Raw genomic sequence first — 17,049 nt, 5'->3', positions numbered from 1 at the left:
AATTCATTATGTTTGCGGCTTTTGAAAAGTCGAGAAAGACCATTAAATTCATATCCGTTTTCTTAAAAATACGCTATGTAGCTGAATGATGGCGATTGTACAAATAAAATGTATAAACCAATTTCCGTTAGGATGGAATAGCCACCACTTGGTTTAGTGTTTTATTTTAGTTTTGTCTTCAGTTTTTGTCACAATTTTTCATATATTTTTTTCGAATTATTAATCTTTCAGGGATACGGAATAGGAACAGAACAATTAACTAAATAAGAATGTTCGTTTTAATGTATAGTTAGTCGAAATTACTAAAAGCTGAAATTTAATTACACAAGACAAAGATGTTTGTAGAATTATCGTAGAATTATCGAAGTAAAAAAACCGACATTTCTTATTATCAGTAAAAGTTATACAAATCGACTATGTTAAATTTAAGAAAAGCATGCGAGAATATTATAAAATTTCGATATTATTGCAGACAAACCAACAAAGCCGAGCAGTATTTCCACGATCTTTTCTCTACTGGAAACACAGGTCATTTTCTGGACCAGAAATTCTTAACTGAAAAGTATTTGACGGTGTTTGCTTGAATTCCGAACACTTCGACCTCGAAGTTTTGCGCGAATTGTTGCTAAAGTAGCTCGAGCAAAGGATCCAAATCGTAAGTAACCCATGTTAAAGCTGGACTGTAATTGGATAATTTCTGAGCAGCAATTAAAACTTGATCGAGCATGACAGCGGCAAGGCAGCGCGAAAATTTGCATTTTCTGAAAATTACATTCAATCGATGTCATGTTCCGCAAATAACTTTCGTCACGTTTAATGAAACCTTTGTGGGCGATAATTCGTGACGATGGCGACCTAATTGTTATTAAGGGGAATTTGAACGATCATCTTGTTTTTTCTTCTTTAGTTCGTTTCATTAGAGCGAAAGAACGTCTTCATTAGTGAGATTAATTTTGTCATAATGGTTTTCTTTGTAAAGTTTATTTGATATTTTTCTGCATTTTCAAACCGCTTTCCGTTCAAGCACAACTGAGGAAGTCTCAATAAAAATTGCAATTGCGGTCTAGAAAATAGTACGTTTTAATCAGGGAGGAGAAATTTAATTCGAATGTAACTGTTTGTTGTTGACGCTGGAAATAGCAACATTTTCTCATCTATTTGAATTATTTAGAGCTATAAGCGTGGAAAACATTGAATGAACATTTGTGGCCTAGATTCAATTTTCTCCCCCAAAATGTACTTCTAACTCCATAATAAGATATAAATTAAATCCGAAACATACGGCCATATTCTCCTCGAAAAATTCGGTCGTAAGTGGAACTGTAATATACTGCCATTTGTAAAATGCATGCACTCGCCACTTGACAATATAAAAAAATAAATGAATGAGTTCTTGTGGGAGAAGATTAAGGTTCAGTCATCATCCTGTCAGGGCCAATTGTGATCGTATGTTTTTGAGACCCAATTTAGCATTTGGAGGCGGTGTCTCTTAGTCAAATGCGACAATTTTAATTGGTAATTAAGCAGAAGGAATAAAGGGTGAACTGTGTGAAATTTTAAAATGTTCAAATTTAATTAGCAAGTTTACATTATTAAACTGTTAATTATGTCGCCAAAAAGCACCTAAAATATTGATTTTTACCTTAAACTGTATGGGTAAGTCACAACTTTGAGTGTTGAATGAAGCGATATTTATTACAGATTATTGCCAAAATAATTAGTCAAATAAACTTTTTTAATTTTTAATGCGAAATAAAATATGCTAACTAAAATTTAGAGCGCGATAATTTATCAAACTTATTTTAATGACCTTCAAGACAACACCCAAGCAAACACGATTGAAAATACAGGTGTTTTTAAATAATACTGTTGTAAGTAAGTAAGTAAGTAAGTTGCTGTTGTATATTTCAGAAACTCTTAAAGTGTCTTAAATCAAGCGTTAAATCTTCTAAGGGAGTGACTGGTTCTCTTAGCTCAAACAGGCCAAAAGCGACAAAAGCTAACTGTTGACCATTAAAATAAAGTTCCTCGACACCCAAGCAGCCAGCTTTTTTAATAAACAATGTTCTTACTAATAACTTGGGAACTTTTATCCGGCTCTGTTAACCGCAAATTTAACCACCACTCAGTAAATTACGTTCAAAACCGAAAGGAAATTTGCCACAACGTACATTTTTAATCAAGCCCTTGTATCGAATTGATTTCATTAGAAGAACGGAATTCGACTGTGTTACAAAACCGAAACTTCCAAAGTTTTTACGGAAAAGTTTTCCTTAACGATAGGTCCTTTTAATTACTACTTGTGGCTTGACATGGCCTGAAGTGACGATTTAATGGTAAAGTTTTAATTATAAAACGCTTGTCATTATAACTACCTTTGAATTTTAAAAAGCGATTTAATTTCTCTTCCGAAATTTGAAGAAAAACTAAGTACAACAGAAAGAAACTATTAACATTGTGTGTTAGTTATTTTCGGCTCAAGAAAAGTTTCTACTTTACCAGCAAGCTGTTAGTTTTTAATTATCCAGAATTTGGAATTCAGTTTGCCGAGCCACAGACTCCATATTGCGAAGTAAACAAGCATAATATTTCTTCGCCGGCTTTTATTTATCGATTAAAATACCCCGGAAGTTATTATTTCATATTTACTCATCATCGGAACTGTATGCTTATATCTACGCTCGTTCCAGTTTTCATTTCAGAATCAATCTGGATTGTTTGGGTTTGAGATGGATTTTCGATATGCTCATTTACGCTTCAAGGTTCTGATTTAACATTTTAACATGTTGGAGGAAAGCGAGTTTATTTTACTAGTAAATGCAATTACTGCAACAACCAACATCAAGCTGAGGTGCCTTTCAATTCAAAATGTACACATTCTCATGATTTTTTTTAATTCGATAAAACTCAACAAATGTTCCTCATTTCTTTTATGTTTGACGACGAGTTTCATATATTCACAAAACCGTCAAGACATAGCTTGTAATCTGAAATAACAAAGAGGGTGCAAAATATAAAGTCTCAACTTCAAACATAATGTTTCAATTGTTAATTCTATAACCAGCAAATTGCATTTAATCTAGCGGATTCTATCAGATGTATTGTTAATTAAGAGTTTGAATCGCATGTTAGAATTCTCAATTGATTTATTTCACCGCAAATATAAGTTAACCCATCCTATCATTAGAGAAACTTTGAATCAATGGACTGTTTGAAGAGGAATTATATTAAAGTTTAATGCAACAGATACGTGGAGTCCTGCAATTTCAAAACGGGAATCTCTTTAGCGAAAGCAGCACAGTTTATATTAGTGCACTCAGGGAGCTTGTAAGCGAAATTGCACTTTGGATAAGTTGGAACTCTACCAGTATTATTGCTCCCATTGCATGTTAAATCTTATAGAAATTTACTGCTACCATTTTATGGAAATTATTCGAATAACAAATTTCATTTTCATGTTTGGTTGCTTTAATTTGCATTCGAGATTTACTCGGTGAAATGCAATTTATCCACTTGTCTGAATAATTTTCCTTGCCGCACTTTCGGTTGGTAATTTGGTGTTTAATTTTACCGTTCTAGCAATCAGGTGGAAGTTCTTACGAAAATTAACGTAAATATGCTAATTGGTCTGTTTGCATCTTTTCTTGTTATTTTTTTAGTTGTAAATTGATATTCTTGGCTCAATTTACTGCTGATGTGAATATTTCTCCTACCGGAAAATTTTATCTTACACCGTTTGCACAAGATTGCACGATATCGTAATCAGGCTTCCAGCATCGTATTTTCATGCCAAATAAAAACTTATTGGACAATCTCGTTTTACTTGAAAACGTTTCCTATAAATTGCGCCTGTTAACGGGATTTTCTCCAGAAATCTGCAGTAGCTGGGTGAAACTAGGCACGTTTTAAAGTCGCTTTGGTTTACGAAAACTGATTGCACGATCCTGAAGCGACCGATAATTAGTAGCATTTTTCATTTGAGGTTTTTAAATATTTGTAGATGTTGAAACTTCACCTAAAATAATTTTTTATTCTACTGTTTTCTTTTTCCATAGAACGCATTCATCGGCTGATCATTTCCAACAACTTGAAATGGAGAAATCAACAAAAGTTTCGAAATGAGTGGAAAATAAACAAATCCATCACGCCTGAAGAATCCGGTGAATTATTGAATGCAACTGCGAAACCCACCTGATTAGCATATTTCAGAGTCTGCGGATTTTACTAGAATTGTGCTGGCAATATGCAAATAACAAGTTGACAAGATAACTGCGAATCTTTTCTGAACGTAGATGATTTCAGGAAATTGAGTTAGATTCTTGGAGGAAGTCGAAAAGCAACCAAGCAAAAAGCATTCCAATCAAAAAATTATTTTCTTCATTGCTTCTTTTCAACTACATTCTTTTTCTTGATGCATTCTTCATTCTTCTCCATTCTTCTGTATTCTTTTACATCATGTACAGTATTTTCAGTCAACAATTGCCTATTCTATCGTCGTCACCATTCTTCTCTTGAGCTCAAATTTTGCCTACATCTTCTTCTGGGACAATTCGAGTATCGTCCGTCCATTCCTTGTATATTTTAACCCCAAGAACTGATGTCTTTTGCCTTGCACGTTTCTCGGATATCCGGGTTTCGTAATATTTTCCACAATGTTTCATCTTCATCCTCCTTACTAGTGGTCCCTTCTTAGTATATTCATTTGCTTAATTTTTTTTGTGGTGCATTAATCTAACTGTTATTTTGTAGATCTATTTAAAATTTGGATTACTGGAAAAATATCTTAATCTTCCGATCCTCCATTTCATGTGCTTTCAAATGCAGGCTCATTTTGGATTGTTTTGATTAGGTGGTATGTTATTTTACCTCGATCCGGATTAGGAAGCTGGACGTAATCGAATGCTTCTTTGAAGTAAATCTAATCATAAATCTACATCTTTGTGACTCTGGATTGTGGATATTTGCAAAATATCTAAATCCGAAGTGCGTTTTCTCCATTTTAATATTTGTGGCAGTTTAGGGATCGTTGCAGTGAAATACCGCGTACTAAATGGATGTAAAAAGTCAAAAGCGGAAAAGCAAAAGTGGAACATAAAATTCCATTCATGCCCACCCCATGTACAGATTTTGACTTTCTCTTCGTTTCCGCTTTGATGTAATGCCGGCTCGAGGGCGCAATTCCACTGGGAAGAAGAAACAAATAAAAACTTCAACGAACTGTCTCGGGGCCGCAAATTACCTATAGTGACGCACCCCGAAAAAGAGGCCTTTCTGCTCTATTTAGAGTCGAAATTAAGGGGAACACTTTTGATTAGAGGACGAGATAGGCCCGCCTCAAGCCATAAAATAAATGAGAATTGGCCAATCTATTTTGAAGTTATGAATTAAACAATAGGGCCGGAATGCTAAACCGAAGATTTGCCGAAAAGGCGAAATTGCTAGCACGAGAAGACACTTTATCAAACCGCGACCTTTTTTTAATTGACTCCCTGCATTGAAAAATATCGTTATTAGCAGTTTCCTTTGGAACAGAACACACATTATTTATAATACAGAATCCATAGCAGAAATGAAAAATACCGAAACCCAACAATACAATTATTTAACTACATTGGCTTTTGGTATCATTGTTTAGAATTCAATCAGGGCGACGTATGTTTTTTGCGGGCTACAAAAGAAGAAAAGTCCGACAGTTAAGTTACTTTAAGTGCTTTTTTCACTGCAAATTTCTTTGTAAATATTCGTAAAAGGTTTCTCATCAAATAGAAAACATTATTATAAAAATTCGATTCCATAAACAGCATTATAAAAATATAATGCCAGACTTCGCAGCGCCGCCGTTCGCACCAAACACACGTTTTCCCTCCCTAACTGTGAACGATGTTTTTATGTTCAATTTAAGAAGGGAAATTGCACGGGCTTTTTCTGAGCAGGATATAAGTGTTCTTGATTTTCTTTTTTGTCGTTTTTATTCCAGCAATTACTCTAAATTGTCGGAATATATTTTCATTTCGGTTCGTTTTGTTCTACAACGGTTTTAGAGGATAACGCCATCCCAGCTTTAACAATGCCGGAAAATTGATATCATTCGTCCGCTTGTTGTGAACATTGAGCATGAAAAATGCAAATCTTCTCTGTGGGGWAATTTTTTGTTGGTCGTTCAGTTTGCTGAATTTGTTGTACAATTAAAGCGTTCAGAAGAAATRWWWTATTTTTCAAAATAAAAAATGTTCGGAAAAAACATTTCTTATTTCTGTTTCAGCCGATTTTATGTWTAACAACCACAATTGATGGGAGATTAACCAGARTTGTTGTGCTCTATCGATTTTAGGCTAATTAAGGATAATTTTTTAAATACATTTTTCTACGGTGTATGTGGACGACATCCTGAAGTTGYTCACTTGTAAAAGCGCCTCAGTAGGGCAGAAGAGTTCGACAGTTACTGAAATTTTGCACCAATTTTTAATCTGCTCTCATTTAGATTTGTAAGGCTGTTTATTTAAAGATTCTAAAAAAATGGCAACATAATTTCATTAAGTGTGTGCACCGAGGAATACACGGTATAACTTCAATAGTCGAAGTTTTACAAACGTCTAGCAAAAAGCTAGAGAAGAAATTCAATTAAAAAATGACAAATTTTCACAGTTTACATTCGTTTAGATCGTTACAGTTTAGTCATGAGAGAACCTCGAATCTCCCAACGTTATTTTACCAGATATTTGAGAAATTATTGAACAGCCGCGCTTCGAGTTATATAAACTGCAGTTATCGGTTCTTTTGCCCCAGAAACCGGGCGTAAAAGTGTGGCTTTATGACCGATTTAAAAAATAAAATTGCAACAGCTTTCAAAGCACTTTCAAATCGTTTCTGAATTTGTTTTCAAACTAACCGATTTTTGATCGCTTGGCAGGTCAAAAATTACAAAAATGTAGTTTCAGATAACCGATAACAATTAATCGAAAAATTTAGTGATATGTTAAAACTGGAAAATACATTGATTTCCAGTCGAGATTCTTGTTAAGCAGGACAAATCTTATAAAGTAGACATTAAATAAGCTTGAGGGTTTGGTAGCTGGAAGATAAAATTGACAAAATTGTAATAGGAAAATGTGTTGTTTATTTGGCAGGAAACTAATAAAGCTTTAGTTCCACAATAAGTTTCCCTTAACAAGTTGCAGTGTTACATTCTTGTAATAATTATCTTATAGTTTTACAATCACTTATTCAATTTCTTTAAAAAAACCTTGTGAAAGGCAATGTTAAAAAATGAGGTGTTTTAAATTTAGAGTCCAAAATATATTTTTCCACCTCAATATCATGAATCACCACCTCTGGCAGTTGAATTGAAAATAGTCGGGAAAAATTCCACAACGAATTCGAAGTATTAAAACTGAAGTTTCCCGACGACTGTTCGGACTCATTACAAAATACTCTATGACTCTAAAGATGAGAGTAATGAAAAAAAACCTTTTATTTCTTGAAGTGCCAGAAGCCAAGTAGTTTTAATTTTCCACTTAAGAGGGAATTATCTCGACATGTAATTGTGCTGAATTTCCAACGAAAGAATTCAAGAAGAAAATATGAGATTTGAACTTGAAGTAAATTTCCTAGTCCTGAGAGATATGAATTTGAGTGGTTTTCTGAAAGATTTATGTGGAATGACCGGCTTAATGTAACCAATTCCTCTTGATAGTGAAAAAGAATAAGCTGATAATCGCAAAATTCTATAAGATCTAAGTCTGAACGCTATAGATCTTCCTGGCGCATTGTTCGGAATCCAGGTTATTCAAATGGCCAATAGAAATACGGCTATTTCTCTCTTCCTGCAGAAAATCTGATTTCCTTTAAGACGTTCTAAGGCTCAGGGAATTACGGTATCGGTTTCCTGCATTTGAATGTATGGAAAACCCGAGAGGATCTTTATTACCACACAAACAAGAGCCCAATCGCCATCGAAAACGTGGTAAAATTATGCTGCCGTTAAAGGAAAATTTATGCGCGATTTGTCCAAACCTGCAATTTCTTCTAAAGTGTTGAAAATTGAATTTGTCCTCTAACTAGGAAAAATGCTGCCAAAACTGGCTGAAAACTCCGAAACACGTATTCAGATGCTAATAGTTGCCTTGAACTTTCGCGTACTCTCATTACGCCAACAAAAAATCTGTTCGTGATTATCGCAAAACTCAATCTCGAAGCAAAAAAAACTGAAATTGCTGCTGCAAATTTAATGAAACAGTTAACGGCGCTCAAAGTTCATCGTTGAGTCGTCTATTTCTCGTCTTTTATGCCTGTTGTTTACTTCGCAGGTTGTACGACCGGTATCCGGAGGCGATTAAGGGTTCTGAACGCTGAAAACTCTGAACAGAATTAAATATCCTCTTTATTCTACTAGTAAGTCGTTTTGATTTGTTCAATGTGATGTTAATCAGTTTTTTGAGGTGGTAAGGTAAGCTCGAGCTTCAGTTGGTTACCAAATCATCCAAAAAAGTCTTGAGGCCTTTACATTTTGAATTGGCGTTGTGGACAATACGTTTTTAAATTTTTTACAAACTTCTTTTTGGGTATTTCGCCTCAAATATTTTAGTCTTTTTTGAGGCGAAATACCCAAAAAGAAGTTTGTAAAAAATGAATCCGCCTCAACAATATAGAACTTATCTATGTTTTTAAATGTTTTGTGTATACGAATATAATGTGCTTAGATACCTGATAACATGTAATAAGTCTTGACACCTTTAGTAGCTCTCATAGTGTCGTACAATTTACGATCGATAATCACTCAAACGATCTAAACCATTTTGAAAACCTGACAGAATATTCTAGTTGCTCTTTGAAAATGAAGACAAATTTTGGTTTAAAAACAGATATCTTTGAATTTATTTCATATACATAAAATAGTATTTGTCACAAATGCTTAAAAAATTAAAATAAGATGGACATACTTGTAACAACCCGAGGAATAAACGTAATGTACAAAGCTAATGAGAACAATAACACTACTAATGATTAAGAAAGCAGAAAATATGTAATCGTGTTATATAGAATCGATCCTTTCCTTCTTTCTTCCGAAAAATTACGGTAGTTTAAGAAATTGTAATCCAATTTACCAAACGAATGTTTTTCGACATTAAAACTAAATATTAGCAAAATTAACACATTCAGGGCGCTTAATAAACTGTCATACTAGTTAAAGTCATTTGAAAACAACGCAAACTCTCGCAAAAACACCAAAATAATGCACTTACATTGTGCGTAATGAAGAAAAACATAACGATTGGGGGATAAAAGGAAATATTAACTGTGTTATTTTATAGTCGATATTAACGTTAATATTAATAATTAACGTTAATAATACGCAAATCGCAAAATTTCTGAACGATTTAAAAATAAATCTGCAGTCATAAATAATCCGTAGGTGAATATCAGAATGCGTTTAATAAACGACATAATTCGCACACGTATGACACACCATTTATTATGGGGCTGGATCGTGCCTCAGGCGTATATTGCCTTTTTCCTAGAAAGTATTTGTTATTTCCTCCCTCATTTCCTTTGCTATTTTGAGAGCAAACTAATTGAGCGTCAGCCAGAAAAAATATTTAGTTTCGCGGTAATTAGTCGGTTTAAGAGTACATTTGGGGCTTGGAACGGAACTTGATTAATGTTTAATGTTCGGAAAATCAAATACCATTTTCCTAATTAATTGCTTTGTTTGTTTGTACTAAAAGTCAAGCGGTTACTTTCTCACCATTAGTATATTGCCAAATTAACCGATTTCAAATGGTATTATAAAGCAGAAAATTGTCCCTAATTGGTTCAATTTGCACCGATATAGACTTTTTCTACTATCAAATTGACAAATAAAACATGTTGCAAGAAGCTACCCAACTCAATTTCAATTTCTATTCTGCATCAATTTGCGACGAAGCCATTTTCTAACTTCGATAAGGTTCTGGCGAAAATAGAGCGTAAACGGGGCAAATAAAATAAAACCAGTTGTAAAATCGTTAAAGGCCTCATTAAAATTGAGAGTAGCCATTATAATGTTTCCAGTTTTGTACTTGTCCTCGTCGTTCTCTAGCAATTTTAAAAGTATCCATGAAAGAACATTGAATAAACGCTATAGAATCTGCTCTACTGTTTCATCTAGTTAAATTCATTAATTTATTAGTGATATAAACTAAGTCGTCGATAATCTAAATGAATTTAAAGCAATGGCGGAAGTGCTGGTATAATGTTTCATTCTAATTTGAGGAGAAGTGTTTTGTGTTTTAACTAGCAGATCTATTTAAAAAAAAAAATTGTTTTCAAGCAAAAAGCAACCATTATTAAGTGCCTAAATTAAAAAGCAGTTCAATATTATTTTTAGAAAGTAAGGATCAAATGTAATGGCCGCACATAAAAGGGTTTATCATAGATATCCGAATCCTCCCTTCTGCTAGGGCAAAATATTTCAACTTAATTTATAATCACTTGAAGTCGGCATCAAATAACCACTAGCGTCCGTGAACATTCGATAAATCTAACAGAACGTGTTAATGTTACATTTGTGGTCAGTTGGGTTCTTCAAAACGTATCCATGAAAGACCAAGTCTAGTTTCCAGCAGAAGGTTCTTGATAGGTCAATTCTGTAGCGTGTCATTTATCATAAGAGAATTGTTCTTCTTCGGATAATGTCACACCTGTATCCGGAAAAACCGTCGAACTCTAGTCACAAATACATCCAGTGTATGTGAGACTTTTAAGATTCCTTAGAGCCGTTTAGTATCTTTAAAGCCGTTTATCTTCGCCGTTCAAGTCCGTCAACCCGTGTCACTTATACTGCTTGGAGAAAAATGTAGGAAAATGAAATGGGGATTTTATTTGCAGGACGGTGGAGGAAAAAACTTTTTAAGCGCCTTATTTATGCATGAGCCTGGAACTCTAAGGAAGTCGTCGCAAGCATAAACGAAAAGAAAGCGAGATTTGGCTTCGGGTAGGATTAAAATCTTCGTGTCTAGTTATCGCAACTTTTGTGTTAGGTTGAGCGGCTTATAAATATTTCATGTTTGTTTCAGGCGTTTCACGTGCAAAGCTCAGAGGTTACTAGGATTTTGCAGTGGCTGAAATACATTTTTCAACAGCTATGCGGTCATTTTGTTCATCTTTGCACCTCAAAATAATTAACATATTCCGTGAGTTCTTTTGCAATTGATATAATTAGTTCACAAAATATCAATTTGTTTTCATTCAAATCAAACTGGTTTTTGACGCAACAAGCTTTGCTCAACAAGATGAAGTTTTTTCTGCTGACTATTTCGGCTATTTGTTTTGAAAATTAGTTTTAGTGCTCCCAAAGAACCGAAGTAATTATAAATCTGATTTCGTCCGAGAAATAGAAATTTTAGCATAGCAAAAACTGAAACGTGCCGAAACTGGCAAAATAGTTGCCGAGGACCACAAGTACGGTAGAAATTGGTTAAATTAAAGAATAACCGCGTTTTTGCCATTCAAGGCTCGAGTATGGTCTGAATAGATGATTAGAATGGCATCAGTAATTTCCACTAAGTCTTCCAGCGGTCAGAGGAAAAAGGAATTGGCAATGTTCTACTCAAAAAACAACTTAAAAATTCGAATTAAATTTGAATATTTAAGGCGTTTCACAATTGAGCTTTTTAGTCATACATTTTGTTAGACCTGGGCGGGAATCGGAAGCTTCAGTATTATGAGAAAGCGTTCTTTTAAATCGCAAGAGCTAATGTTTTATTTTAGAATCTTGATGAAGCCATAAAAGAGCAGTCGCGCGTATTTCAAACAAAAAATCCTTATCAAAACAAAGCGGATAGCGCCAAAGTGCTCGAACTTTGGGAGAACAAGAAATCTGTTTCTTAGCGGTTTTTATTTGCACTGTTCGAAGTTTTCTTTGTAATTATTTTGCTGCGCTTTTAATTATTCTGATTTATTCTTCACTATTTCCGATCGGAAGAAGAGTGTTGTTTCGCTTTCCGTACCATTCCGATGTTTTAATTTCTCTTTCATTGATTCGTTTGATATGGTTTTTCTTCGAGATTTGAATATTTTTTAAACGCAAAACTGTTCACTGCAATTATTTTTTTCTGGAAACGGAGCTCAATTTATTTCTGTCCGCATTAATCATCTTTGGAAATTGACGTGTTTCTTTTAGACACTGTTATCTAAGTTAATGTTTATCCACTATTTATATGTTTAATTACGTTTTATGTCATTTTTTCATTTTGGCTCGCCTTCTGTTGTATTCCTATTCTCTTTCTCCGTTGTTCGTACCTTTCAAATTTTTCTTTATAATTATTCTGACTGAGATCTTCATTAGTCGCTTTTTTCACCTTTTCTTCACTCGTATCCAGTTGTTATATTGAATATTTTTTTACAGCTTTATTACTTGCATCATATACCATTGCGTTTTTCTCGATCAGGTTAGTTGCTGTTCTGTTTACATCTTAAATTATGGATTTGTCAGCTTTCAACTATTGTTTTGACTCATATGTTTTTTTTTATTGTGTTTTCTCTTTGTTTGCATGGTTTCATCATCTTTGAATCAATCAATAAATAAATACTAGAATTTGAGTCCTATTTTAATCGCATTTCATTAATGTTGTACTTCTATGTCTAATTGTCATATTGAAGATCCCTTCTGCTGATTTTACACTTGCATTACTTATCATTTCTTTTTACAAGTTTGCTTTCAATGCTATTTTTCAATTTACGTTTTTCTGATGGATGGCGTGATATAATAGACTATTCGCGTTTTTTCTCTGTTCGAAACAATCATACATTTGCTTCTTTTTCAATGTCTGCCTGCATCCTTACTTATGTTTTTTGACTAATTATAGCACTATCTGACTATTGATGATATGATGCTATTGAATCACGGAACTAGTTACGGAATGCCGCGCTCGATTTATATGGCGGTTTGGCAACACTCGAATAATCTGGTTCAAAATAATAAGGGTCTATTATTGGCTATTTGTAAGAATGTACCATTTTAAATCACCGGTCAAAGACCGAATTTTGAAATATGTATCATAACTCAGTCTAATGTTTGTGATCGTTAGACCATTCTTTAGAGATAGTTTGGATGTCCCGAAAACAATTTATCAAATCACAGACAAAGTCAGAAAATCAGCATCCCACCAGACGATAAATAATCCACAGGTGAGTTGCAGAGATCGTTTAATAAACGCCATAACTCAGTTACGTATGACGCGCAAGCCATTATTTGTCATCGGTCGTGCCCAGTTCGTATATTGCATTTTCCTCGAGCGGTAATTTGTTATTTTGCTCTCGGACTGGCAGTTTGCTTACGATGCGAAATGCCATTTGCTCATGAGAAATACTTCTAGTCTTTCCCGAGTTAATTCTTTCCCAGCGAATGTTCCACGGTCTGTTCGGATTGCGAATCCTTTTATTTATAGAGCCATCTGATTTCGGGAGGATTTTCCTTCTTAGCTTTTAATTGGAGTATACCAGTCTTGGAAAAAGTTATATTACGTCGATTAATGCGAATATTACCAAGCGTCATTATAATTGTACGAATAGCCAAAGGCAAATAGAGAAGAAAAGTTCATTAACCGATAATATCTTAATTCTTTTCTCGGCAAGATGGAAAACTTGGCTCGTATTTTTCCGAAGTCCGACTTTTATGATATATAGAAACTATCTGGATGGAACGCTTTTGATTGCCATGTTTTCTTTAAGAGAGGATGTCTTCCAATTACGATAAATGCAATTTTACCATTACGATATTAAAGTTCATAGCCATCACAATTGGATTTTCGAAGCTTTAAGATAGTTTGACCTGACAGTACATAAAGCTCGATGATTTACTATGAAAATAAATATGAAACTAATTTCAAAGCAAATAGAACTTTCGAACAAATTGCTGTTTAAAATAGTTCATTAATAAACTGGAAAGCAAAGAAGAGTTAAAATGATAGGGAATATCTAGCGGATGACCAATAGGGTATATTAATTGGCAATAGAAGATACATTTTAACTGCTACGGATGAACAATAAATAATAATAACAATTTTTTTTCGAGTCAAGATTTTGCTCCAAAAACGCCTCGATGACCCATAAGCATATTTATTGGCCCGCACTCAATTTCCTGTGTTATCTAAAATATTAAAATGGAAAACAAATCATTGCACTAAAAACACTCAACATGTTAGTGTCTACTGGAGAAAATTAACAATTAATACAAGCAAAAATTGAGAGAGTCAGAAGAAGGAACAAATCCACGAATTGACCATTAACATACTTAAACGCAATGATAGAGAATTAATTAATTGAAAGATAGCTTTTTGCAATGGTATATCCTTTCCATTTCGTGACTATTTGTAACAATTTTCAGATCCTGAGAGCAGTTGACGTTATTATTTCAATTATTGGGTTTTGGTGAAAACTGACCACATCTAGCCTGTATATTTCTAAATATCTGCTATTTTTGCCGTCGTGTTTTTTCTACTGCTGATCCATAATCCTGTACGTGATTATTAAGAGTAACTTTGAGCTAAAAATTATATTGAACTAAAATGTTGCTAAACCTGACAATATTTTGCTGATGTATTTGAACGTATATTTGTGAATTTTGCAGTATTATTTTTATCCATAGTCTTGCAACTCGTAGAAATTCATTTGTATGTTGTGGTTCAATTTTTTGCTAATCTTGTAATAAAATGTCATAATGTATAATTTAGCTTCAGGAAACCAAGTTTAAAAATGACATTAATATAAAAACCAATGTAGTATTAAATCCATTCCAGATCATTTTTTACTTCCTATTAAAATTGTTTTATTGTAAATCGAAAAAAAAACGCAAACTTTTTTTAATGCAAAATAATACAAAAATTTTTATTGTAAATAAAATTCTAAGTTTGTTGTGGGTCATTTTCAAAAATTGAGAATGATGTAAATGTTTAACAAGTTAAGAAAATCGTATTTATCGGTAAAACCAAGAAAGTTCATTAACAATGAACCCAATAACCTCGAAAATATTATTATTATCAAGAGATGCTTGTTGAATTTGAACTGGAAAAACTGGACTGGTTATTTTATACCGCTATTTAAATACATTTTCATTGAAACATCGCTTTTATGTTTCAGAATACTAAAGTCTTTGTAATTCTGATCATCTAGTATATTTCTTTCAAAAAATGCATACATATTCTGAGCTTCTGGGTCTGCAATTATTAATAACAACGTACACAAAAAGCAAAAAATCAAAGTGGTAAAAATAAAATATGTACAAAGTCTTTGTCAATGAACATGACAAAACTATGTAAAATTTCAAGTAAAACAATATTGATATTATAATTTGTGACAGCATCCCTTTTAAGTTGAAAAACTTATTACATCTGAGGCTCATTAGGTGAAAAGTTTATGATCAAACAAACGTCAACTTTTCAGACAGGTAGTTGGTAACTTATTAACTATCTTCAGAACCTCGAAAGAATTTCCTGCACTGAAGCCAGTTATAATGCATAACTTCCTTTCTAAGATAATTCATTTCCATTTCACTCACATGTAGAAATAAGCAAATTATCTCTTCAATTAAGCTAATTTTGATATTCACCTGAAGTAGGGAGAGCTTAAAGCGGGTTAAGTGTCGACGTAATAAGAGGAATATAAGGGGGAATCTGGAGCGAAAGTTAACGTTGAAATGAGCGTTTATTGCGTTAATAAAACATTGTTTTATTAATATGCAACGCTAACCACGCGACAAATGAATGTGTGATATTTGCTCCCACTTGTTTATTTCAATTTCAACACTGAATTTTATTCGAAAGTTTCTCTCTTATATCTCAGCGCATCAATCGAATGCAGAATACTGTCTAAAATGTGCAGTTTCCATCTCAGCAAAATATTTCTCCCGACGAATATTCCTCAAAAGCCATATTTGTATATGACGCGGAGGAAACTAATTTGTAAGCATCGAGAAGATGCCAACTGTGTACTTCGGAATGGCCAGGAGGAAACGGAGGGTCTGTGGCCCATTTCTTTTGCCATTCGCACTTTGTCATGGGGCCCCATAAATCACGACGCTCGCTAATATCACCGGAGGCGGCAATGTTGGCAGCAAGCCACTCCAACCTTGTTGCCAACTATTTTTGAGGGTTGGCGTTTTGGCGGCATTACTTTCAGATACCGGAATGTGTCTTCCAGAGTGCACCATCGGTTAATCGATGGCCAAAGTGATATTTCACTTGCGAAAAACGGACGGATTTTGGTTCAATTCCACGAAATGTACAGTTGAAAATTTAACGTTTTAACGGGCTTTGAGCATGAAATGGAAACTGTAGCGTCGAAACTTTGATAAATAATCAAAATAACAATCTGTAGGAAGGGTATGCGGAAATATATTCGGATTCCTCTTGATGTCCCTTACGATCTAAGGACGTTGGCAATCACCTTGGTTCATCTCACTTTGGGCAGCTGGGAGCACTTCTACGGAAGTCATAGTGGTCCATTATCGCAAGTTTTCAGCCCTTAACTCCTTGTTCTGTCCTGTCCTCTCTTTTCCTGCTACTGCTTTCATCGTTTTTCATCATATGTCCCAAGAAACTAGCTTTCCTTTGTTTGGCAGTTTTCATTAAGCCTCTCTGTTTCTCCTTACGGTTTATGACCTCGACATTGGTTGCCTGGCTTGACCACGAAATCCTCAATATTCTGTGAGAGCACCAAATTTCATAATCTGAATTAATTTTAAGGTTGTCTGTAATTTTGGTTTTTATTCTTACTTCCGCAGTTTTATTCCAATATAAGTTTCTAATTATACGAAATCTGCAGCCTCCATACGACTAGACCCCAGTGCCCCAATGAGCTTCCCGTAGTTCACAAGATCGAACGTTGTGCTAAAGTATATGAAATATTTGTTTTGAGATTGTATCCTATGCTGATGACACAGCATTGATCTTTTCAGGGGTTTCGTAGGATAAGGTTAGAAGGAAGGCAATGGATGGGATGGATGTGGTAAAACAATGGCTAGATTCACATAAATTATCACTAAATGTCACGAAAACCCATTTTATCCCGTTC

General features: G+C 34.1%; 1 protein-coding gene across 1 annotated transcript in view; it reads right to left on the bottom strand.

Annotated features, from left to right (window-relative positions):
- LOC109546873 (hemicentin-1) overlaps positions 1 to 17,049 on the bottom strand; it is a gene marked incomplete at its 5' end in the record, with an annotated part of 214,487 nt that overhangs the window by 104,784 nt on the left and 92,654 nt on the right.

Source organism: Dendroctonus ponderosae, unplaced genomic scaffold, assembly GCF_020466585.1.
Source record: "Dendroctonus ponderosae isolate FM_Combo_2020 unplaced genomic scaffold, Dpon_F_20191213v2 Dpon_F_20191213_8, whole genome shotgun sequence".
In the NCBI taxonomy this organism is placed as follows: Eukaryota; Metazoa; Arthropoda; class Insecta; order Coleoptera; family Curculionidae; genus Dendroctonus; species Dendroctonus ponderosae.
The sequence above is the reverse complement of the archived record's forward strand: the minus strand, read 5'-3'. Positions and strand labels throughout refer to the sequence as shown.